Below are 27,455 nucleotides of genomic sequence, written 5' to 3'. Positions count from 1 at the left end.
TTATTAATTTTCTCCAAAATCGTTTTGGGACGATTCTGCAATTTTCTGCTACATTACGGGTATATGAAAGGCATTTTAACTGTGGTGAAGGCATTTCCCCAAACACAGTTACATTATTCAAACTCAGCAGAGTGTAGTGAAATTAATAGCATTATTGTAGGCTTAAAGCTTGGTTATGCAAACGTAAACAATATACGGTGTATCGATGTATTTATTTCGTAAATGTCCGATATCATATGCTATGTCAACTCGTGCACGCACGGGTCAAAATCTAATATTTTATTAATAATGCAAATCCCTTCCTCATGACAAAAAAATCATATAAGATGAATGCACAAAAAGTAGTACTTAAACTAAAACTACAGAAGAAACTAAATTATAAAAACAGCAAATACATAATGCTTACGTTTGTATGATGTTACCTTGTACTAACCGTGCTCCATATTCAAATTGCTGGCTAAGCATCTTGATGTATTAGATTTGACACTTTAGTACTGGTGTTGTTAATATAAAGTTTCATATACTAGTATATTGAATCGAACACTTATGTTTTTGTGTCTGTTTCTGCATGTCTGTTCTTTGAAATAGAAATAAATTATTAAAAAAATAAAATAAATGTTTTTGTTACCCTTAAAAATTATTTGGTTTCTGCTACGCAATTTACATATCGCTTGGTATAATTTAATTTGTAACAAAAATTGGTGTACACTAGGTTCCTGAATATTAGGACATAAACATTGTAAAACAGAGTAAGACGATTCTTACATGTACTTTACATGAACATAAAACAATCCGTTACTGTTGACGGAGAGAATAGGGTGGGTGTTTAGCATGAAAGTCCAACTAGGGCATGACTGAGCCATTAAATTGACTTAACCGATCCGATATACAGTAAAAATCTAATTTTAAGTGATTTGGTTCAGTAGAGAAACTTTGTAAATATAGATACATAAAAGAAAGAAATACAATAATAAAAACGTAGTCGCCATATTGGTGCTAAGTGTCCTATAATATAAGAAAGAAACCGCGTGACAGGTTTTAATAACGTAGTGCCATTCTGGTCGAAGAAAAGACTTTGTTTCTATTTTTAACAAACTTTATTTCAAACATAATATCCTATATGTATTAATATCATAGAAGTTTAGTACTTCATTTAACTTTCTGTGATATTAAGTTATCTCGCGGGTTTGCAGACGTCACAAAAGGAATCTCGACGTAGAAAGTTAAGCAAAATCATACATTATTTAAATAAAACAACAACAGTTTTTAGCAACATGAAATAAGACATTTCAAAAAGCTTAAATGCAGTTTATACAAGCAATAAATTAACAAGTGATAAAAATTTAATGACGTGACCAAAAAGTCACATTTTCAGGGTTAGTAATGGTATCCAAAGTTTTTACAAATTTTAGATATCCAGGTGTCTAATGATATAATGTTGATACATGTATTATGTGAGATAGTGAAATAAGAGGTTTTATTTAAAAATTACAAATGGAGTTAAATTCTCCTACATATTCAGATGGTTTTGGTGCCTTCTATACAAGGTAAAGGTATTTACTAGTGTACGACACACGTCAACAGTTCTGTAGGGGACAACCGTTAATATTCAAAGAACCCATAGTCATATAGGACCTATCGGTATTCTGTTAAAAAACATGAGATAATGGTATTACATGGCACTAAGTTTGGTAGAGTATCATATTAGTAAGGTGACTGTAAGTAATGGAATAATGGAACATAAAATTAAGGTTATATCTTGTTTTACATGACAAACATATCCCTTCAAAATCCCATTATTTTGTTTGATTTTCTTTTTTGTTTAGAAATTCTTTGTACTGCATATATACGTTTTGATTCAAATTCATATTTTCTAGAAGTCATATATTTGAGACAGAAATACACCAAGACCGAGGTATAGATCATCACTATGTTGTACTGCCCCATGTTATTTTTTGCCTTTCACACTTTCAAACGGTTTACAGTACTTTGTATTTGCTTATACACTAGATTTTACAAGCAAAGCCCAATGCGCCACTTATCTTTATTTTTTTAAATACAACCGACAAATATTGATTTTAATTGAATTTGATACAATTTTCAGTCATGAACGGAAAACACTTCAAAAAGTAACACTAGGCTTACGGGGCTGTGTCATTATCAAATTTACATACAGAAAATAATTAAAGGAAAAATTGGCATATTGATGTCTGATTTTCTTTGTAGGGCATAACGTACTCGAATAAAATAAAGTAATATTCAACAAAGCAAATATAGTGGGTGTTAATGGCGGCAACATACCAAAAAAAGAGAGGAAACAATCAGAGAAGCATTAATACTGGATAAAAGATTACAATTATGACTTTTAGAGTGACTCGGTTTTGTCGCACAACAAATCACTTCAACAAAATTGAACAGTTTTATATTTCCTTTTTTGTTATTTTGTTAAAATAATAGAAGAAGTATTAGATAATACTATTTTTGCAATGCATATTATGAAACAACAACATAAAAATACCAAAAAATAAAACAATTCAAATGCACTTTTGTAAGTGAACAAAGAAACATTTCCTTTGTTCATAAAATAAAACTCGGTATAATGTGTACATTTGATAAAAGCGAATCCCGTGTTATTGCAGGTCACTGGTGAGTACGAATCGTTCTAGACCGCACACCAGAAACATGTCGATATAACGAATTGGGTTACACGGATCAGAATCTGAATAAAAAGGCGAGGTTTTGGGCTTACATAAATCAATCCATACGTCGAAGAGCTGAAATTTGCTGCCGCACCTAGCATTGTCTTTGAAAAACATTGCTTATTTTAAAGAATGGCACAGGTGTTTTGGAATTCCGTAGCTGTTTTTTCAATCACTCTGGAACACAAGAAGACCGTATCTAATAAAAATGTTACGTTGAGAGAGAGAGAGAGAGAGAGAGAGAGAGAGAGAGAGAGAGAGAGAGAGAGAGAGAGATTCCTCTTGACATATGGTGGAGCTTTATGAATTCAGTTAGATCTCAGCCTACTTATAAGTAATTATATATAACACTAGTTTGACACACACGGAGAATGCAATCCTTTGAACCCACACTTGTAACACCAAATATTTTGTCATTTTCATAAATACATAATAATACAATCTTCTAAACGGTGTATTTTACAATTGTTTTCAGTTTGACATTAAAAAAGACGAGCTTTAATCCCAAAATTGATTTATTAAAGTAATCAAAAGCAAAGATTAACAAAAAAATCCAATTTTTAAACTTGACACATTAAATCGTTATTTTATAGGTGTGGACCAAAGGGAATTTTCAAAACTAAATTAAAATAAAATAGTAAACATTATATGCAACCGTCTTTAATAATCTACTTTATTAGGCACCCTGCAGGCTTACACCAGATAAAACAACGACCAAAGCAGAACATAGAAAAAAAGGAGTTAAAGGCGGGGTACTCTTTATTATTCTACGAAACTTTTATCATCTTTTATCAAACGTTTTTATCACATCAGAAGAGACAGAAAGTCGTTGAAAACAAGTAATGCGCAATAAGAACGTTTTGTATTTTGCAGAGAGAGAGAGAGAGCCAGTCCTCTTAACATATGGTGGAGAGAAATGTAATTATTAAAACGAAGATTATTGAGGAGTGTTCTATTATTTTGTGTCCGTTCCATCATAAAGGAAAACGAATCCGTTATATTAAATTCCGAACCCGATGATTAAAAAATCAATTGTGTGCCCAGGAAAAATCACGTACATCTAACGGATTTCTTTGCGACTTCTCATTAATGACAGGTTTGCATCATGCAGACAGGAAAGGCGTTAAGAACTAAGCGCCGTATATTTACAGTTAAGTCGGAAAATACAACTCTAAAATGTTGGAAAAGGGTATTATCGCAGATTTCCCATCTACTTAACACGAATCTTAAACAGTATTAAGTCTCACATAGGAAAATATAACGAGAGCCCAATGGTCCAATCTGTCACCTGATTATAATGCAGTTCTACGAAGGATCATAGAATGACTAGGGATTTGTGTTAAAAGAGTATTTATTTTTTTCTAAATAATTAATTTAAGGCACATCAGATGTCCGTTTTGCAGAATTTAAAAGCGTACCATTTTTCATAATGTGCGCCTTTTTAATGATGCTTGCTTGGTCTGATTTTTTGGCTATTTCGGTGTTAAATAATTTTCCATACAAACCAAGTATCTAAAGAAGTTATAAACTTTCACATGTTTACACCAGCAGAACCGGTTTCCTTTCAAAGATAAAAATATTCGAAGATAAAATAAAATATAAATAATTTTAGCATGGAAAGACAAAAAACAAAGTAAATTTTATTCATCAAAGGGCGCGCTAAGTCGCCATATTAGTTTCGATCGCTCCTCAGCTGCCACTGTGGTATATATACCTATCGAGAAAAGATACGGTAAATTGCTTGTTGCAATAATGCTGTTGTCATAGGTAAAATCCCATCGTGAACCCTGGACCGGTAAATGTCCGAGTAAAAATAAACAGGCGACTTCGAGAGAATAATGACGTATATCTCCGCTATTTTAAGACCCATCAACTTGAAATTTGGCATGAGACTATCTCAGACATTACTTTTTTGAAAAATACATGCATATTGCGAGTATTTAAAAAAATAATTGATTTATTAGGCTTTTGCAGCGATCTGGTAGTTTTTTTTTATCTGGGTCAGAGTTCGACCCCTTTCTTTATTTATGTTTACATTGAAATAAATGTTAAAACGGGCTTGGCCCCTGTGGAGATAAAAGGGAATATTGCGTATTTATGACTTCATGTCAAAAATTGATTAAAACTAATAATGACATTAAACGGTCTTTTCATGGCTGTATGAAACACAATCAGATTTCTTAAGAAATCCTATAACCATATTGATCACATTTAGTCGCCTTTTGTATGAATATAATGGAAATAGAAGATTCCAGAACAGCTTAATCTCAGTCAGTGCAATTCATTTAACATCAAGCAATGCAATTTGAAACATATATCGGGGATAACAAAGCACTAGAAAGATGGAAATGTACTGAACAGATTACAAATATTTTTATAGCTTAATGTTTTTATTAGTATAATGCCTCTCATTTTACCGTCTTGTTTTGAATATTGGTTGACATGCAAAAATTTCTGCCTGCACCGTAAAACGTGTTATTTATTTAATGTCAGTATGCGATTTATTTCATTGCCTTTTAGTCTATTTAAGAAAATTATGATTTTCATCCAACCAAGGGTGCACTTTTAGCAGTAACGCAGTCATCTGACGTTATATAAAATATACCATACACCCAGGAATACACAAGGTACACATCGTCATCCATCTTGGATATTGCTAGAATAGTCGTATTAGCTCGAAGTTTTGCTTGAACTCGATAGTTAAGTTATTTTTCGATCCTCTCCGATCGTCCTTTTGACATAGATGGTAGAACCAATTAAAAAAGAAAAACAGCTCATGATTACAACTCTAATCAGTAAAATAATTCTTCCCATATTCTGAATCATCGGACAAATGGCTATACTGAGGACTAAAGTTTACATTATAACGTCGTAATTCTATTAATTCTTTCCAAATCTAGTAACATATTCAACAGTCGTCGATTTTGAATTCGATCATCAAAGAAGCTATACTCATGGAATTGGACAACATTTATTACCAATTATAAATTTTAAAACACATTGTGTATATAAAAACATTTACAAATTAAATCCATTTGTAATGCAGTATTAACATTAACACGGAAATCTCTTTGCATAAACAGTTTTTCCTCTCTTTCATCATTAAAAAGAAAAATGTATATAGTCCAATCAACATTTTGCAAAAATTGTTCCCCTTTGCGGGATCAACCCAAAGGCCCCCTTCATTATGCAACCAAATATTTGGGCGTCCTGTGAAGAAAACTCTTGGAATTTAATTTATTCCTTCAATATGTGGGTAGCACCAACTTAGGGCAATCAAAATTCACAGCGGAAACGGATTTCTAATGTTAAATGACGAAGTTATAACCCTCAAAACTACAAAGGCTACTGTGAGAAATCTATGGGGTGTTCCCCAAAGATGGCGGCCAAGTGAAATAACTGTTGTAAAGTATTGATTGGTCTAATGCAACAGTGATTAACCATAAATCTGACTACGTAGTGAAGACGAAACAAAAGATGATACTGGATAACATTTTTTTAAAATAAGAACACGTAAAATACATACCTGTTAAATACAAAACTGTAATATAATTACATTGTGCACTATTATTACTGAAAAAAATAATGCAAACAAATTTGTCGCATTGATATGGATTTAAAAAATATTCTAATGATTTACACTTTAAACTTCTTGAAAACTACAATGCAAGTTGTTACTATTTATTTACTATTGCTAAAAGGAATTTAAATTGTGAAATTTAAGATTTACCACTCCTGAGGCCTCATGGGCGGGAACAAAAAAGGACCACATTTTCTAAAAAAAAATTTTTCATTCCAACACTTGTGGAAAAAACTATGATTAATATATCCACGAACCCCTCTATTATTGTGAATTTCATTGCCCCTGGGTCAGATTCTCAGATCCAAGAACGGGGCCAATATGGCCAACGCTTAATGTAATTTTTTTCTCTACTGTAACTCCCATAAATATTGAGAAAAACTAAATTATGATGCATGATAATGATGTCCAGAAATTCCTCTACCTAAATTGTGAAATTGAAGGTCATCAGACAGGGGCTTAGGCCCTAAGCGGGGCCAATAGGGCCATAAAGTGAAAACTTATTTAAGAGGGCTCGATGGCTGTAGCCATTTTAGACTGTATTGATCTCCTTGAGAAGGAGAGCTTTATATAAGAATATAGGAAAATACATAAAGTAAAAGGTAAAATATACGTATGTTTTCTTTACTTCATAATAATAATAACTAAACTAATATTTTAAAATTTTAGGCAGATCTGATGGTTAATTTGTTGACCATCCAGCCTGCTACTATTATGCCCATATTCACACCTATGTTTAAACAAGGTTAAGCTGTAAGAAGGACTCACATTTTTTAAATCTGTTTCACACCTGCTTCTCAGAAGTGAGCTCTTCTCAGAAATCAAAGTACTGAAAGTACTGACACGAGTTGATGCTACAGGAATCAGACATTTATTGTCCCTTTTCTGCTCTCAACAAGCAGAATTTGAAATAAATCATTAATATAGTATATAGGAATCTTATTATCCTTAACATATCAAAGATGAAAAATAATGAATCATGAAATATCATAGAGGGAAGTTCGGCCATCTTGTACATTTGAGGGTCACCTTTTTTAAAGCTGCATGGTCCGATTTTATATCAAATTTTGTGTACGCTTTTGAAAGGATGGTTATGCTAAGTATGTGTATAATAACAGTTATTGCTGTAGTTTTCCCTGTCAATTAAGCCATATTTCAATGAAAAATTGATGACTTTTTTTTTTTTTTTTTACAAAACAAACGTCATAAAAAGAGTATCGCGTTATTTCGCCTCATATTAAAATTCGCCCTGAAGTCGAGGAGGGGATGGTTGTATTACGACTTTGACATCGAGTGTTAACTTGAGTAATGTTCTGGCAAAACAAAAATAAACCTGCGTACATTTTGTTCACTATTATTTCTGAAGTTTGTTTTGTTTACAATCGATGCATTTTGTTTTGTTTCTTTGTTTGTTTTTTTGTATGCTCATAAAAAATCATTTTTATTTACTTTGAATATTTCTAACTTTGAAGAAGACCGATTCTGCTGGCGTAGATACTAAATAGGTGCGGGTTTATAACTCTCTAAGATAATTGGTTTGTATGGAAAATTATTTAATACTGTAGTAGCCTAAAAATTAGACCATGCAGCTTTGAACAGGTGGTTTGTATTGTTATGAAGATCGACACAACTAATGTTAAGTTCATTCAATCGGCCGCATTTAACTCACGTTATATATCTTTCTCATAATTAAAAATATATACCCTCTATACCGGTACCTTATTATTACGTAGAGGGTATATATTTTTTATTATGAAAAAAAAATGTATATCGTCTGTGCCCGTGATGAATCTTTATCTACTTCACTGAGAGCAACGGTCAATATGATCAAATGATGGTCTCTTTTCCTGTCATTCATCAAATTATTATACTTCCTTTCAGAACTCTGTTCCATTTGAATATTTAACATTAAATTTCAAACCGTTTTTACAAAACTATATAGGCACAATATTTAAACAATAAAATGCTTTCTTTGGTGATTCATGGGGGATATAAAGGTGGCGACATTGCAGAAAAAATAAATCCGCGTTAGCGGGCTACATAAACATTTTCTGCAATGATCGTTACCTTCATAACCCGCATGAATCATCAAAGAAGCATTTTATTGTTTATTTAAAATATCTTTAATGATTAGGGCCAATTTGCAATATATACATTTTAGTGTCTTTAATATGTCTGTGTAAATTTACATCATTCTTTTAACAAATTAATAAATTGATTTTAAAAAGTAAGTAAAATTCACTAAATTACAGTTAATGTACATCAGTACGTTAGCTAAAAGAAACACCAAAATTGTCTCCAATGGGTTTGAGTCTGACATCATCATGAAATCTTATATTCCGCGCAGTCTGTGATCTTTTTTTTAGGTCGCTGTATTAATTTAAGTTTCGACCAATCGATAAACGTGTTGATTTCAGTTCTGGCTGTTTCTATTATATAGCATTTAAAGTTATTCTTCACTGATATATAAATATAATTAATATACTTAATATAAAATTCAAATCATTGCATCAGAAAGCAAAAAACGTAATGACAAAATTTTACTCATGTCCAAAATGCACACCATTAACTACAAGCTGCTATTCTATAGATAAAGTAAAATAGCTTGCCTCTGTTTATCAAACCAATTTGTAAAAAACATTATGTTTAAGATACTATTTCTTAATCAACGCTGCTCAAAACTATAAATCGCCACACAATATTTATAAACTACCACGCTAATCTATTTTTAATCTATGACGTATATAAATAGGCGCGCAGTTTTCCCGATGTGCATGTTGCAGGGCCACACTGACCTTCAACTCAACGAAAGATCAAATCACATAGACCCCCACCCCCCGCTCTTGATTATTTTCAACTCTTTTGCTTCAATTCTTTGTTTTGTCACACTAAAATGATTTCACGTTTGATAAAGTGTAAGTAATGAAAAGCATTCATGTTCCTGAATTTCAACTCTTGTGCGGGAAAACGTTAAACATTCACCACTGAGCTGAGCTCATTTGCATAAAGGCGATTACAGCGCGGGTATCACTGAAGTTTCATTTACATGCATATACGTCAAATTTAATTATAGCGATATTTTCATCACTCAATAAAAATGTTCTTGATTATGAAGAAACATACTTGATATCTTTTATACAATTTTTGATGGCAACAATAATGTATCCTTAGTATATGAAATGTATCAGAAGATTTTTCTTGAACCTACATTCTTGTGCGGATTGATATCAATTAACAAAAAGAAAATCATGATTTTCTGTCGATTAAAATACGATGAAAACAAATTTTACCTCCGATAAACGAAGTCATTCTTTCATCATTCATATCATTACATTTTGATAATTGATATATTAGTTTGACCATCAATACGAAAATGTGATTTAACCCAGTGATGGAAAACCCCTTTGCAGTGACTATACTGAGTTGATATACATCAACTCGTAAAAAGGGTAAACCTAAACCTGGTCTAGGGAAGGTTTAAATGTTAAAGATAGTATTATTCTAACTATGGAAGACCACATAGATGGGGTAGAAAGGCTTGAACGTATTGACCAACTGTTTGTTAGACGACTAAGACCTATCCGTGATAGATTAGATCCATTTCTTTTTTATGATGAGGAAGATTTTCTTGTGAAATTCCGTTTTTGTAAACGTGACACTCTCCTTATCATGGACATGCTTGGAAATGATCTAGAACCAAATCAGAGGGATCTGATGTCAGTTTCACCCCTCAACCATCTTTTGATAACGTTAAGATTTTTTGCTACAGGAGCATTTCAGCAAGTGAGTGGGGATTTATTTGGGATTTCCAACAATAAGTAGGGTTGTTATAAGAGTTTCCCATGCTTTGGCATCAAGATATAGGGAAGTTATTCAGTTTCCTCAAGGTAACAACCTACGTCAGGTAAAGAGGGGTTTCATGGACATTGGAAGAATTCCCGAAGTAGTTGGTGCAATCGATTGTACCCACATACCAATTCAGTCCCCTAGAGGTAGAAATACAGAAATTTACAGAAATAGAAAAGGATTCTTTTCTATAAATGTGCAAGCCATATGTGATCACGAGTGTAATTTCACAAACATTGTAGCTAGATGCCCAGGCAGCACCCATGATAGCAGAATCTTTGAAAACAGTAACATTTGCGCCAGGTTTGAGAGACACGAGATAGACGGAATATTACTGGGTGACAATGGATATCCGCTTCGACAATATTTGATAACTAGACCTGAAATAGTTTTTAACAATGCACATTGTCATTCTCGTGTTAAAATTGAAAATGCCTTTGGAATTTTAAAAAGAATGTTTCCCTGCCTCAGAATAAAGCTCAGCCTAAAACGGCAAACTGTACTACATGTAATAGTGTCATGTGCAATATTATACAACATGCGTAGAAAGTGGAATGGTCGTTTGCCATTCAACGACGATGCTGATATCAATGACCCCATCGTTCCAGTCCCAGTACCACAACGTCCCAATCAGAGGGGACAAACCATCAGACTGCTTCTAATAAGGCATTTTCAGTGATAAATAAAAATGGAAAAAAATATCTATATATTTATTTTATTTTTGCAATCTCCTTGATATAAATAGCAATTGATTTTCAAAAATTGAACGGCTGCCATATATTATTATCAATAATGTATTATCATTATTTTGATTGTGATTAGTGTTGTTGTTTCGATCTTTGTTGAAACTAAATTCTTCAAGTTTGCAAATTTTTGCTTCACTATATTGTTTTTTCAAATGAAGTATCTCCATTTTTAGTTGATGTTCTTCTTCGCCCATCTCCAGCATATTTTTCTTTACGTCTTCCTGCTCTACACATTTTCTCTTAGAGGCACTTGTGGATTTGGATGAGGACCTGGTCATTGTCTGCGTGCTTACTGTCGCTGGTGACATGGAAGCTTGTGGTTCTGATGCAATCACAACAGGATTTTTTCTGGGGGTTGCTGATTACATGCACTTGATGATGTTGAACCTGGCTATATATTGTTTTCATTATTAAAATAAAATCAGTGAAATACTGTTCATGTCATTATATAAAGATTAAAGAAATTATAGTTACAAGTATTACAAATAATTGATTTTGTCTGTAAGTAAAATGCTTACGGACTCATTGAAGTTATCTATATCACCATGAAGTTCAGCGTCGTCATCAAATGCATTTTCACAGCTATTAATTTGCTGAGGAATTATTTCTCTAACTGATGAGGAGAGCTTGTCAATTGTCCCTTCTACAACACCACCACCAGTTTTTGATCTTTCTCTTCTTTCCTTGGCCACAGCAGACTTGCTTCTTGATTTCAAGTTTTTCCATAATGAATTTAGCTGAGTGGATGTCCTGATATTTACACCATTTCTACTGTTAAATTCCTTTGCTAAGTTTTCCCATTCAAAATTTTTCTTGTGGATCATTTTAGCATCAGTAGCTTATGGTGTTCCGATGGGGCCACTTCGACCTTCGCACTTTCGCCTTTAGTTCGAAGATGCGAGAGTGCGAAGTTGCGAAGGCGAAAGTGCGAGAGTGCAACAGCGAAGGAGCGAACGTGCGAAGATGCGATGGCGAAGGTGAAGGAGCGATACTACTATCGCTCCTTCACCTTCGCAACTTCGCACTCTCGCCTTCGCCTTTTTTTTATAGCATTCAGAAAGTCTCGGTCGATTACATAGAATTTGATGCAGGCACCATACTCGCCAAGGTTTTCCGATTAATTCATGATATTATTGGTACGCATGCGCTAGGCCATTGTGCTTACTATGGATGTTTATATATATTTTAATGTGTATATGTGACATATATGTTTACCAGTGCTGGCTATGCCTAATCATTATATACTCCACATAAAATGTAATGTCCGCCATAATGTATACATATGCACTTCCAGACTCCTGTTACTTACCAGCTGTCTGTTTAACGTGGATCAAACACAATAATATGCATTCTTATTTCATTATGTGACACTTCTTGCTCATGTATGGAATTAGAGGGGGAAAGGGGATCCGCCCCGGCCCCCCGGAAAATTCAATATTTATAACTTCACACATGCAGTAAAGGGGAGAGAGGGTCCGGATCCCACCCCCCCCCCCCCCCCGGAAAATTTGATTTTATTAATTATATTTAATAAAATCTCCAAAATATGTCTCGGAACACCCCCTCCCCCCGACAAATATAATTATCCATCGGACCCCCCCCCCCGAAAAAAGTTATGGATCTGCGCAGGCTGTTGAAAATAAATTCTAAAAAGTTCATCGTCTTCCTTATATGTCGTTAAATACAGCTAAAATTGTCTTTAAACGATAGAGAGCTCCACAATAATAAAAAGGCGAGGGCGAAAGCGCGAGGATGCGAAGGAGAGTGCGAAGTTGCGATGGCGAAGGAGCGATAGTAGTATCGGTTCTTCGCCTTCGCAACTTCTCACTTTCGCATCTTCGCCGCCGTCGCACTTTCGCTCCTTTGCCGTCCACCTTCGCACTTTCGCCTTCGCAACTTCGCACTCTCGCACCTCGACCTTTCGAGGCGAAAGTGCGAAGGTCGAAGAGCCCCATCGGAACACCATAGCAGCTTTGTTTTCAATTATATCCTTTTTTGACCCCACTAAATCAATAAGGTTACAGTTTTCCGAGTTCCGTAAAATTTGGACCTTTCTTTCCAGCCATTGTACATGCAAAACCAAATTAATAAAGCAAGCAAAAGAGAGGTTCAGGTAAAACAAGTTTTATTTTAAGTGTGAAACACAGGTGAGTTCAAAGTGAACTCAGCTCAAATGGGATTTAAACCCAGTTTACCTGAACTTGGCTTACTCCTTCAATCTACCTTACCTAAGACACAGGTGTGAATATGGGCATTAGAAAGCCTCCTTTCTACTTCAACATTAGTGGGAGATAAACTGAATGCACTAATATGATGTTCATGAAGCACTCTTTAAAAAGTGTGAAATTCATGGGACCCTTGGTAAGGTGTTTAGGTCCTCGGGCGGGGCCAATACGGCCATATAATGAAACGTATTTAATCTTACAAATCTTCTTTTCTACTTCCACAGAAGGCGGAAATAAACTAAATATGAACTTAATGCATGGTTATGATATCTATGAAATCCTCTACCTAAATTATGAAATTATGATTCATGGGTGAGGAGTTCGGGCCCTTGGGTAAGGCCGATATTGCCGTATACGAAAAACGTTTGAAATAATTTCTTTCCTTCTGCACTTTCACAGTCGTAGGAGACAAACTAACTGCGTTGTTATTATATTCACAATGTCTTCTTTAATTATGATTTAGTAACTTTTGTACAGAGTACAGAGTAAAAGAATTAAATTCCTCTGCCTTCACAATACTTTAGAGAGTTAGAAAGCACAAAGGCTATTAAATCTCACAACCCTCTCGAGTATAAAACTTTTATTTTTACACATTGCCAATAATTGATCAGTAAGGCCCTGTATTTTCATTTTACAGAAGAGCTTAAATTTTTTTTTTACCGCCTTGGAGCTAGAGTATTGATAATCTTAGTTTCCTCCGACTCTTGCCCCCTTTTATGAATTGATGTTTGCATACATCAAATTGTAACAGCGGGGTTACAGTCAGATGAGGCTCGGATCAGGTGAAGACTACAAATAAAGCTTAAAATGCAAATATGAGGCTTCCTGATAGGTTGATTTACGGGGTGTGGTAATATGGGACCGTCAAGGCCTGTGGTCCTCTTGTTTGTTAGAACGAGAAAAAATACACACCTAACTTGCCACGAAAACTCCCCTTCCCTGTTGTACCAACTTTCTCTGGCATATGGCCTCTGTCTTTATTCAATGCCTCTAATTTCAGTTTAGACTCACAGGTAGATTAGAACCTTGAAGAGAACCATTCCTAGAAATTCCTACCCGGAAAAATCTATATTTTTAATTATGTCCTCTATTGAGAACACAAAGTACTTTTCATTATTTTTACATCCTTATCTGAATTCTTAAAAAAACCACATTATCCAACGTGTTCTGATCAAATTTTAATATCAATTATCATTTCATTAGCTTCACAATATAATCATTGGAAAACTAATTTTTCTCCTCAGAACACGGAGAATGTATGAAAGGATTTTGAAGAACGAGTTTTAATATGATTAAAGGCTTCAAAGGGAGAAAAAAAATTATGGTATAAAAACTCATGATATTCTCTGGGAAGAAATAGTAAGGAAATAGTTATGATCTCGTTGCAAGCAACGAGGAGGTCTTTTGTCAAATTTAAAGATATGACCATAATTTGATATTCTACGACGAAACATAGTCTGGTTATGGGTCGGAGTCTTAATCGACTTCTATCTCACTTTTCAAAATAGTTCTCCTTTTTGCAAAAAGATACAATATGAACATTCTGGACTCTGTTCTGTGTCTTTGGATAAATTTAACTATATATATATTACAAATTTCATAAAGCAACACATTGCAATAAATATATAGCTAAGGATTCATTCAATCAAAATAGTACATTTTCATGCTTTGCAATATTTTTTTTAATATCAACCAATTCAATAGAATGCTTACGTGGAACCGCCTTGTCATGAAAGAGTGATCGACTGGAATTAAGGATGTATTTGTTTCACCTCTGCGAATGTGTTCGGAATATTTTCTTTATCGTTGCTAAGTATGTAATAAATTCAGAGGTACTCGTATGAAAGTTCACGAGGCTTCACCGAGATCTGTTCAGTTCCTGTGAAATTTCGAGCGGAAGTATAAGTGTTCGGATAATATTCTCAAAAGTACTGGCCGTTTTTCATATCATATCCTACTTTGATTTATGTTAAACCATGACAATCTTTTAAGATGTATGTCTTATTTCAACATACAGCGGTTATTTATATTAAACGATAATATTCAGAAAAGAGTTATCGTTCGTGCTCAACCACGTGTAGAGTGGTTGAAAATATAAACATTGGGTTGCTTAATAAAATCATGGCCATGTTTGATGCTTGTGGTGTGCAATACCATGTTTTTTAAAAAAAAAATGGGTGTCTGTTTTGCATAAAAACTTAGCATATCGAACCATTTTTAAGGAACATTCTGCATAAAACAGTATAGTCTGTTTCACTATTGATACTATTACTAGGTCAGGCGCGGATCGCAAATAAATCCTCAGGGAGGATCTCTACTAAACATGTTAATTGTTGCAACAGCAGACAAAAACTATTTTTTGTATTGTCACATTTATTTCTAGAACACATTTTATCCATTAATTAATGAAGATAAAGTTTAAAATCAATAAACCTCTAGATTTTATATTTGATTACAAGTACCTAGATTCTGTGAAATAGACTATAAATACGAGGCACGATTTTACAGGGAAATTGAAAGGGTCAAATAAAACCACGTGGTCTAAAATTTAAATGACAATAACATTCGCAGGGGTGTGTTTGCTCCCAGGTAAGAAATACCTGGAAAGCATTTGAGTTTAAATGCCGACTCTTTACTGATCACTTGACATGACTGAAATACTGTATGTTTGAATAATTTACCAGAAAATCCAAAACAAAGTGACTTCATTTTTTTAATAACGAATAACATTCTGAACCTATTGCGTTTTCTAACCAATACTCATTTGTGCGACATTTTCACATAATTTATAGTATTCAAACCACTGCGATCTAAATCTTTGTTTTGTCACTTCGAATAGAATCTGGGAGATACTAATCTGTAATAGTTACAAACCGGATCTGTAAACCGGTAAATTAAATATGAATTCGGAACTAAAATACATTTCATTTTCTCCGTATGAAGTACAAAACATTTCTCTAGCGTTGTAATTTCCCTAGGCATTCTGAAATGTATTTATAAATACATTGCCTTTAAATCTCCAAAGATTACTTTTTAAAAAAATCATTTAGTTAAAGAATATGAAAAGTTAATACAATACTCGTTTTGATAGTGACAAAATGGTGGATGTTACTATAAAGTATTGTTTGTATAATGTCTTAAAGGGGCATGGTCACGATTTTGTTTAAAAAAAATTTTCCCGTTTTAATTTTTACATTGCTTCAGAAATGCATTTTTAATAGGCAGCAAAAATTTGAGTGTCATTTGTTGAGTTATAAGCGAGTTACAGAGCTTGAAATTCTTTGCTATGTACACAAAGCGTTTGTTCACATTTTGAACGTTGAAGTAAAAATTCCAGTTTTAAACCTAAAACGAATGTGTTAAACGTTAGGAACTGCTTATCTATGCTTAAAATAAATTAAAAGATACACAAATAAGCTGGGAAAAGGTTTTTAATTGGTATATTGAACCTATGTAAACAAAACAGGGCACGAGCCTTGTTTACATGACAGAGAATTGTGAGCCCCATATCTTGCTTGTGACTCTACGAATGACTCTCAAATTTTATTTGATCATAAAAATGCATTTCTAAAGCATTGTAAATAATTAAAAAATAAAAATAGAATTTGACCAAAATCGTGACCCTTTAAATAGTTTATCATTTTCTTAAACACACAACATTAGAAGATATATTATGACACACAACTTGTATTACAACAGTTATATTTAATCAAATACAATATACTTACACATCCTTTTTTAAGGTTTGGAATTAAAGTTTATATTAAATGTATTATCGCTTCAAATCTTCTAGTTACGTATGATGATTGACGAAGATAATAATAAATTTCTAAGAGGACGTCGAAGAGTACTGCCAAGTACTTTTAATTTATTTTTTTTTGGAAGATATAAATTTGATTATTGAACTTGAAATGAAGGATGCCAAGGTAAAAGCTATTACATTAATTAAAAACTCAAATCATCACCCTATCTGAATATGAACTGTTAAGTACCAAGCAAATTTCACTTTAAGATGAATAATGTCATTGATAAAAAGTTGACAAATCTAACAAATCCAAATGACTCAATGAATACACGGTAATTGATTAGATTTTCTCAGGTAAACTGCATCGCTCGTTTGCTGGAAAATATTAATTTTCAAACTTGTACTGCAAATTGTTTTCCCCTTTAATGTTGTTTGTATAGGAGCATTTGTATTAGCACAGACCTGTCGATTATCAGACCATAGTATTTTCAATTAGTCTGTATAGTTGCTTTTATACAATCTAACAAAGGGGTCAAATTCTGATACGATTTTACAGAACCTGATCCTCTTGCTACATTGAAAACGTCAATGGTCAAATTTTGGTCGTTTTTATCTTAAAAATAGTTAATATTTAGATTAACATTGAATATGAACCAATGCTAAAGATGATGTGCTTAATAAAAGAGAACAATTGTATACATCAGGACGGCCCAAATATCTTTCTGTTTTTTACGGGCCGCCGTTATTTGATATAAATTTAGATATTGTTAACTGCGTTTCTGCGGAATAGTTTTATTTTTATAGAATTAATATGCTTATTTTTATGAATTAAAAGTAAATATGCATTATGCCTTTAAAAAATATGTAATATTTTTTGTCTTACTCGTAAATGTAAAGTAAGCCATAGACTGTGGTGTTAGGCGCGTTTTTATCGAGACTATAATCTATTCGGAAAATTTCTGAGTTTTTCATTCTTTTCAAAACAATGTATCGAGATCGGTATACGGGACATACTAAAGACATGACACAGTAAAATACTCCCGAAGATACACAGATTTAAAATTACTCACCGAAGTAGAGTTTCGGACATTTTGGGGAAGTTTGTTCCAAAGAAATGCCGACGAGTAATGTCTGTATTTTTTCTGTTTTGGGACGTGGTAAATATGAAAGGTTTGACATAAAATCATTTGGTCTGGTTTGGCGAAAATTTACATCTCTTGTATATCGAAACACGCTAAGATAAGCGGGCATCTGGTTGTGTAAAACCTTGTACAAAAAGATTACTTGTCTAAACATAAAATAATCCTTAATTGGCATCCATGATAAACAAGAAAATAAAAAACTAGTTGGAGTTAAAATATCACGTACATTTAACAGATTCTGGCGGCATTTTTCTGCAGTTTGAACAACTTATCTAAATACAATTGGTTGTTTACATTACACCAGACAGTACAACAATAAGTAAAATGTGGAAACATAATGCTATCAAAAACCTTCTGTAATGCATTTTGTGGCATAAAATAGCTCACTCTCCTTAAAACAACAAGTTTTTCTAAAATTTTCTTTGAAATAAAATCGATGTGAGCATTCCAGGATAAGATATTATCTATTTAAACCCCCAATAATTTTGCCTGTTTCACAAATCTAATTTGCACACCACTAAAATCTATATTCAAATTTCTACATTTTTGCATCCTTTTGGATGTGCCAATAAGCATAGACTGCGTCTTTCGAAGACTATACCAAGTTTATTTCTAATCATCCATTCCGTACCTAGCTCGAGGTATTCTTGGATTATTTTTCTATCGTATGTCTGCATACATTGTAACCGAAGAGTGTTTAAGACATTTTGAATAGTCATTTATATAAAGAATAAAAAATAATGGTCCTAAAATTGACCCCTGAGGAACCCCAAAAGAAGCAAGCTTGTGTAAAAGCACATTATGATTGACTGTATCAAAAGCCTTGCGCAGGTCAATGAACAAAACTCCAGTAAGTTTACCATCATCCATATTTTTGAATGACTTATCTGTAAGACAATTAAGCGCAGTTTCACACGAATGACTTGGTCGAAAACCAGATTGACTTTTGTTAATTAAATTATTTATGGATAAATATTCATAAAAAGAATTAAAACCATGACGTTCAAAATTTTTGCTAATAACTGTCAAATTAGACACAGGTCTGTAATTGTTTACCAGATGTTCATCACCCGCTTTGTAGAATGGAGCTACTCTAGCTCTTTTCCATGCATCAACAAATTTACATGAAGCTATAGACTCATTGAATATAAAATTTAAAATATCACCGATATGATAAAATGACAACTTTAAAATGACATCAATACCTGTGGCCTTTGATGCTGCCATTTTGATAATTTAATTTGTAATAAACTCAATTATAATTTCTGGAATTTTAAATGAACCTGGTGGTTTAAGTTGTTCAACCTCTGGTAAAATGGAATCAAACTGTTTACCAATTTCATGTCCTATGCTACAGAGGAAATCATTAAAACAGTTAGCCATGGAATCAAAAGATGTAATAGTACCGCTTTCAGTTTGTAATTGTGAACATAATGTCGAATTTTGTTTCGATGGTAAAAACTGTTTTATCCGCGTCCATATGTCTTTTGGACGATTATTTCACTGATCTATTGCTTCTTCTACAAAGTCCCGTTTCGCTTCTCTGATCTTAAGGGTGACGCGATTTCTGCTGGCTTTGTAAAGTTTCCAGTCGTCCGCTGATTTGGATCGTAAGGCTCTTTCGTTTAGATATGCTCGATTGTGAATTTCCTTCAAAACTTCATCAGTTAACAACTCCTTTGAATTGATATTTGTTCTCCGTTCTTTAAAGGGTAGATGTTTGTCTACTACTTTGAACATTTTTGTCATAAAATCGTTCCACATGATTTACGTCACTCAATTTCTTAATTTCATTCCACTCTACCGCGCGGAGATCTTTATGGAATCGGTCCTCATCTAAATTCCAGAAACTGCGAAACTTTATATTAACATGAAAATTGGTACCACATTTTATTTTCCCTCTACCGCATAAACTAAATGGTGGTCACTTATACCCATACGTATTACGCCGGATTTGCACATATCCCCAGGTTCGGACACATAGATATGGTCAATGAGGGTGCTGGAATCTTTTGTTACTCTAGTGGCCTCTTTTATTATTTGAGATAACCAATGCGTTTCCATAACTTTCAAATTTGAGTTTTTATTTTCATTAACATTAAAATCGCCCATAGTAGTAGTTAATGACTTCACGTGTTTTTCAAAATGTTCAAACAGTATGGTGGACGATGAACAACTACACAAGTAAATTTAGGAGAGTTGCCGATTTTTAAATATAAGTTTAAAACGTCAATATCATCATGCTGTTGGACATCGGTAATCTGAAATTTATTTTTGATGAATACAGCAATTCCTCCACCGCGCCTGTCGCGATCACGCCTTACCAGCCTATATACATTGATTGATAAATTCAGAATCAGATATACTATTGTCAATTTTACTCTCAGTAACTGCAAACACATCAAATGAACTCTTACGTAATATAATTTTAATTTGGTCTAATTTGCTAAATAAACCACATACATTCAAGTGCCCAAAAGAAATGCCTTTCGGTAATGACTGGATAAGATTTTCAGCTGATTTTTCTAAGATCATAGTTCATCGATATATTTTCAATACAGGAATCACAAATCCATTCTGAAATATCAGGAAAGTTAGTAAAGACCTGAATGACATGAAATTTTATATAAATGATATATTTGAATTTGTTTGTTTATATTTCCATGTGAAATGTGGTCGAAACATATCGTGAAATGACATCCCTATCAATTATTTACACAAAAGAAAGACCTGAAAATTTGAAATGACCTTCAAATTTGAGCTGACTTGATTTATTTATAATTCTTTCGAGAACATCATGCAATTATATTTTAAGAACAAATTTGTCAGTAAAATTAAACCTTTGTAATTTTTTCTTCTCATATTACACTAGAAGGACCAAGACCAAAGGAAAGAAGAAAGAGGGACCCTTTTTGGGGGTTCAACGTTCATAACAAAAATATTTCGACAAAATCTTTCAAGGTTTTTCCATAAACAAAGAAACAAAAATTGTTACATTATTCTTGGAAAGCAAGCTTTCTGACTTTTTCCTTTTTGTTTTTGTTAGCCCCATTTTAGAAATTAAGGGGGATGTCTACACCAAAGAAGTGTAGGAGATTTTTGTTGCATCCAGTTGTTACTAATAATAGGCAAAGTATTCAACAATAATAGACCTCAAAGTACAATACTCTATTTTTTAGAGAATTTTTAAATTATCAGTCTGCTTCCAGATAACCCCTTATATGTCAAATTTTTAAACATTTCTGTTTTAAAACTCTAATGAAAGTGAAATGTTATAAAGTTTGAAAATGAAAAACAAAATAATCATGAATGAAGTTAGCATGATTTTTATTGGATTCCACATAATTATGAAACTAAAATATTTTAAAATTCTTTTACGGCAAACCGCTGGATGAAATCCCACAAAAATCTGAAAATAGAAACAATATCCGTTGGTTAATGAGATGAAAAAAAGAAATTGAATGAAATTGAAAAATTAAAAGAAATACTGAATTATTTCAAAAATCTTGGTTTGAAAGATCCTGTTTAAGAGTTGTCTTTCTTGGTTTTACTTGGTCTCAAATATCTTGGGATTAAAAAAAAATCACGATGAAATATGTATATTAGAAGTATATGCTAAAATGTAGTAATAAGGTTAGTAGACATAAGTGCTTATGATAATGTTTGAATCTGAAAAATTATATTTTTGATGAATGCATTATATTTATATTTAACTCTTTATAACAAAATGTTAGTAGTTACATTGCCTTTTACTTTTTGAAATACAATGCAAATTATAAACAACCATATGCATATTTTATTCATACATTAGATGTCCCTAGTGATACACATGTACATGTGGTAATTAAAAACATGCTCTTTTTCAAAATTGTCGTTCCCCTTATTTGGCTTGCAAATCCGGCTTCCACTGCTATTGCTAGCCTACCTAGCTATATCTATTTAAAATAAAATACATTAGTTAAGTTTCAAACTTTCAATGCAAGTCTTATACTGCAAATGTTTTAAATTTGGGAAGTTGGAATCAATTAATACAAGAAATGGTACTACGGAACTTTAGTTTCATATTAACCATGCATATAGGGTGCAAGTGAATAAATTATATCTGCTCACCTTTATCGATAATCCGTCACATATTTATGATCGTCTGTTGCAGATGACATTACAAATATGTATCGCCATTAGCAGGGAAACAGTATATTATTTCGATTTCACGTTTTCTCTACATAACAGCTGATAATCAATGTTAGTTGAAAGCTTTAATCACGAAGGGAATTGACATATTTTCTAAGCGTTTTTGGTGATTTCATTCTTATCTTATCTCCCTCATTAGAAGAGTTCAATTGAACGGTGTATAGCTATTTTGTACCACGACATAATGCTATCAATCCGGAACAAAATGGCGTTTCAAACGGATGTCAGACATATTGTGACGATGTAGCCTTCCACCTTAAAAGGCTCACATGCCATAACAGTCACCTGAGCACAATAGCCCGTAGATGGACTTGTAATGGAATCTTGCGTTTGCATTTAAATCTTCATTTTGGTGTCTAAATCCTTAATCGAGACTCATTTGACGGTTACCCCACCTCTCATTATTTGATGTTTGCAAACATTAATTCATATGAGGGGACAAGAGTCGAAATAATCTTGGATTATTTATATCCTAGCCCCAGGAACTAAAAATTGTATACTTTTGGTAAAAAGATATCTGCATGCCTTAAAGGGACTTGGACACGATTTGATTTAAAATTTTCAAATTTTATTTTTCCATTTTCAATGTTTATAATGATAAATATAGAAGTTTTTAATGCTATGTCAAAATTTGAAAGTCAAATATCAAGTTATTAGTAAGATACAGAGTTCATAATTCTTTTTGTTCTGTAAACAAAGCTCGAATATTGTCATTTTTAGCTCACCTGAGCTGAAAGCTCAAGTGAGCTATTCTGATCACATTTTGTCTGTCGTCCGTCTGTCCGTCCGTCTGTCCGTAAACTTTTCACATTTTCAACATCTTCTCAAGAACTACAAGGCCAATTTCAACCAAACTTGGCACAAATCATCCTTAGGCAAAGGGGATTCAAAGTTGTGAAAATTAAGGGCCACACCCGTTTTCAAGGGGAGATAATTAGAAATTAATGAAAAATTTCGAGAAATTTTCAAAAATCTTCTTCTCAAGAACCAGAAAGCCAGGAAAGCTGAAACTTGTGTGGAAGCATCCTCAGGTAGTGTAGATTCAAAGTTGTGAAATTCATGACCCCCGGGGGTATGGTGGGGCCACAATGGGGGGTCGAAGTTTTACATAGGAATATATAGAGTAAATCTTTAAAAATCTTCTACTTAGAAACTAATCAGCCAGGAAAGCTGAAACTTGTGTGGAAGCATCCTCAGGTAGTGTAGATTCAAAGTTGTGAAAATCATGACCCCTGGGGGTAGGGTGGGGCCACAATGGGGGGTCGAAGTTTTACATAGGAATATATAGAGTAAATCTTTTAAAATCTTCTTCTCAGAAACTAATCAGCCAGGAAAGCTGAAACTTGTGTGGAAGCATCCTCAGGTAGTGTAGATTCAATGTTGTGAAAATCATGATCCCTGGGGGTAGGGTGAGGCCACATTGGGGGGGGGGGGGTGTTAAAATTTTACATAGGAATATATAGAGTAAATCTATAAAAATCTTCTTCTCAGAAACTAATCAGCCAGGAAAGCTGAAACTTGTGTGGAAGCATCCTCAGGTAGTGTAGATTCAAAGTTGTGAAAATCATGATCCCCGGGGGTAGGATGAGGCACAATGGGGGGTCGAAGTTTTGCATAGGAATATATAGAGTAAATATTTAAAAATCTTCTTCTCAGAAACTAATCAGCCAGGAAAGCTGAAACTTGTGGGAAGTATCCTCAAGTAGTGTAGATTCAAAGTTGTGAAAATCATGACCCCTGGGGGTAGGGTGAGGCCACATGGGGGGGGGGGGTGTTAAAGTTTTACATAGGAATATATATAGAGTAAATCTTTAAAAATCTTCTTCTCAGAAACTAATCAGCAAGATGATTCTTTATAATTGTTAAGACTTTGGCTCCAGGACAATTCTTCGGCCTCACAAGAAGGTTCAGAGTTTGATGTAGCTAAATATCCCATATATAAACAATTGTAAAGGATCTTTTTGAGAACTGCAATACTCAACATGTGATATGACTAAACAATTGAAGCAGGCAACTAATTTTTCATTAGAATCTTTTTGTATTACTGTTTTGAGTTATTGCCCTTGATTTATTGATTCTTGATTATTTTAATTAATGCATCCACTGTTAACCAATTATTGTGATGATTATTTTTATACAATAATAAATATTCAATGTATATAAGTTGTTCTGCATAAGTAGTTTTGGGTTAGGCCTGATTAGTTTGTTTATTTTTGATTTCCAATTTTTAGATACTATGAATTATTTTAGGCCGGCACATATATAGGGACAGTGTCTATTGCATTGTAACGAGCGACTGTTTGGGGTTAAACTTGAACAAATACGGAGAGATTGAGGGTGTGGACATCCCTGCTCTATCTAATCTTCGTGTTTTTGTAACCTACGATACAGAGTGTGCGGTCATTCCTGCCCTGTATGGCATTAATACAAGTGTGCGGTCATACCTGCTTGTATTGGTGGTGGTTGCGGCGGAGCACTAGTGTATGGTCATCCCTGCTGGTGTTCTGGCCTTTCTAGCGCAAGTGTGCGGCACCCCCTGCGTTAGGTTGAGCTGTTGGCGCAAGTGTGCGGTCATCCCTGCTTGCGTTAACGTTGGTACCTGTTGAGTTGCGTAGGTGTGCGGACATCCCTGCCTGCGTAACGTTGAGTCCCTATATCTGTGCAGGAGCGGTGATTAAAGTCTGCTCTTGTAAATATTGGCAGCAATCAGGGCTATCCGAGTTCCAAGGGGGAAAAATGGATTTTATTTATACAGGATCTACATGTATTAGTGTACATTGTCCAGATTGTTTGTATTATGACTCCATTAAGCTGACTTTATCATACCTATTGTTCCTCAGGTGAGCGATGTGGCCCATGGGCCTCTTGTTTACATATGTGTTGTATTGATTTAAGTTTCAATAAAAAGTATCTTTCTTTTGTTGATACTAGTATTTATGAAGATATTGAGTTAGTTTAAATTGTTTTTTACATGGTCATTTTGTCTAAGAAATGGTAAATCCCTACATTACATATTTTGTAAACAACTATAAGACTCGAGCTTTGTTTACATAACAACCAATTCTTACCTCTGTATCTTGCTTGTAACTTGACTTTAACATTCAATATTTTGGTCAATCATTTAAAATTCACCAGTAAACCATATTATACATAAAAAATAGAAATACATTTTTTTGATCTCAAATCGTGTCCAAGTCCCTTTAAATGGTCGCTTGTCAATGGGTAAAATAAAAGTCTGTATGCGAGAATGTTGTGATATTTGATAGCCTTGGCGCACTTTTGTGGTTAAAACTTTACTTTTAAATCCTCATAAGCTATCAAAGTATTTTGAAGTCAAAGGAATTTAATGCATTTACTATAGGCTTCTGTATACAATAAGTTACATTATCACAATTTGAGAAGAGGACATTATAGACATAAAAAACAATTCATTTTATAAATTGTCAGAAGAGAATAGAATACAATTTAAAAAATTTTCACTATAGGGCCATGTTTTTCCTATCCAAGGGCATTAACACCTGACCCAGAAGTCATTAATTTTTCAATTTGAATAAAGGGCTTCATGGGCATCTTAAACGTGCACTCATTTTTTTTTATATTTCAGCCGTAGAAGTAGAGGTAATTTTCTTAGATTAAATACATTTTCATTATATGTTCCCACCTAAGGGCAGTAATTTGTAAATCAGGGGCCTTAAATTTCACATTTAGGTAGAAAACTTCATTGACATCATACGCGTAAGCATGCATTCAGTTTATCATCCTGTACTTTGAAAGCACAGAAGAATGTTTTCTTAGATTTAATATATATTTACAATGTAACAATATCGGTCCTGTCTTAGGGCCCGAACCTCTAAATTTTGTATGTATGAAGAGGGCTTTATGGATATCATTATCATGCATTAAAATTTAATTTATTTTACTATATGGCCATATTTGCCCCAATCTTGACCCAGGGGCCACGAATTTCACAAGTTACGTACAGGGTTTTATGACCATTATAATTAATTTGGTAGAGGGCTTGATGGACACCATAACCATAAATTTGTTTTTTTTTCTTATGTGTGCCTCTTTTGCAGCATATTTGTCCCCGTCCATGAGACCCTGTGGCAAGGTCATAAATTTTACAATTTAGATTCCTCTATCATACAGATACATCAAACCAAAATGGTAAGAACTTGCTTTCTTGTTTTCAAGAAATTTAAAATATGCAATTGTTAATGGCGATACGCGACGACGGGCAAAGAATGGCAATAGGTCACCTAAAAACCAAAACAATTTTTAAAAGAAAAAGGTTTTTCGGAATTTAATAATTCTCCTCTTAAGGATACAGGATGCACAAATCTAACTGAAGAAAAAATGAAGTACGTAAAACTACAGTATGACTGCCTAGTGGATAATTTTGAAAATATTGAAACAATAGGTGAATAAACTATCCAAATAAGTGACAACTCATTAATCCACTATTAATGGAAATCGATTTCCTATTTAACTTACAAGAATAGGAAAACATCAAAATTAGAAAAGCAATTAGAGATTTCGATTCTGGAACAGAATTTTACAGAAGAATCTAAAAAAAAGAATTAATAAATAAAAAAATTGAATAAGAATTTCTTAGTCAATGCATTGGATCAAAAAGTTAATAATTACAAGAAGGAGAAAACCCATCAAAATATTTCATTCGGTGTGATTCTAGGGGTTTTTCCAGCATTATTGTACCAAAATTCAAAAAGAAGATGGGTTTACAGTTTTTAATCAATTTGAAATATTGAAATATTTACTTAATGAATTAAGAATGTTCTATGAAAATCTCTATCAGAAGAGAAAACATTCATGAAAAAATAGATATGTATGATGATCTATGATCTTCTAAAATTAAATTAACAAAAGTTTGATCTTCTGGAAGGCCTATTAAATAATTCGGAAGTCTATAACTTTTTGAAGAATCAAAAATGATAACAGCCAAGGACCCGATAGGTTTACTAGCGGATCTTTTATTTATTAAATTTTTTTGGAGAGAGATAAACATTTTTTTTATAACAAGAGTCATAAAACCAAATAAACTAGGTTACCTGTTTACCAAAAAGTAGGAAAACCAAAACATTATTTTAAAAACTGGCGCCCAATTAGCCTTCTTTATGTTTTTTAATATTTATTCAGGTTGCATTGATATTAAAAAGAAATGAGTTACATAACGTTATAAATGAAGACTAAATTGGATTCTTAAGAGGTAGATTTATTAGAGAAAATGTAAGAATAATACATGATATAATGCAATATACCG

Source organism: Magallana gigas, chromosome 7 (assembly GCF_963853765.1).
Source record: "Magallana gigas chromosome 7, xbMagGiga1.1, whole genome shotgun sequence".
In the NCBI taxonomy this organism is placed as follows: domain Eukaryota; kingdom Metazoa; phylum Mollusca; class Bivalvia; order Ostreida; family Ostreidae; genus Magallana; species Magallana gigas.
Note: the sequence above shows the minus strand (reverse complement) of the source record.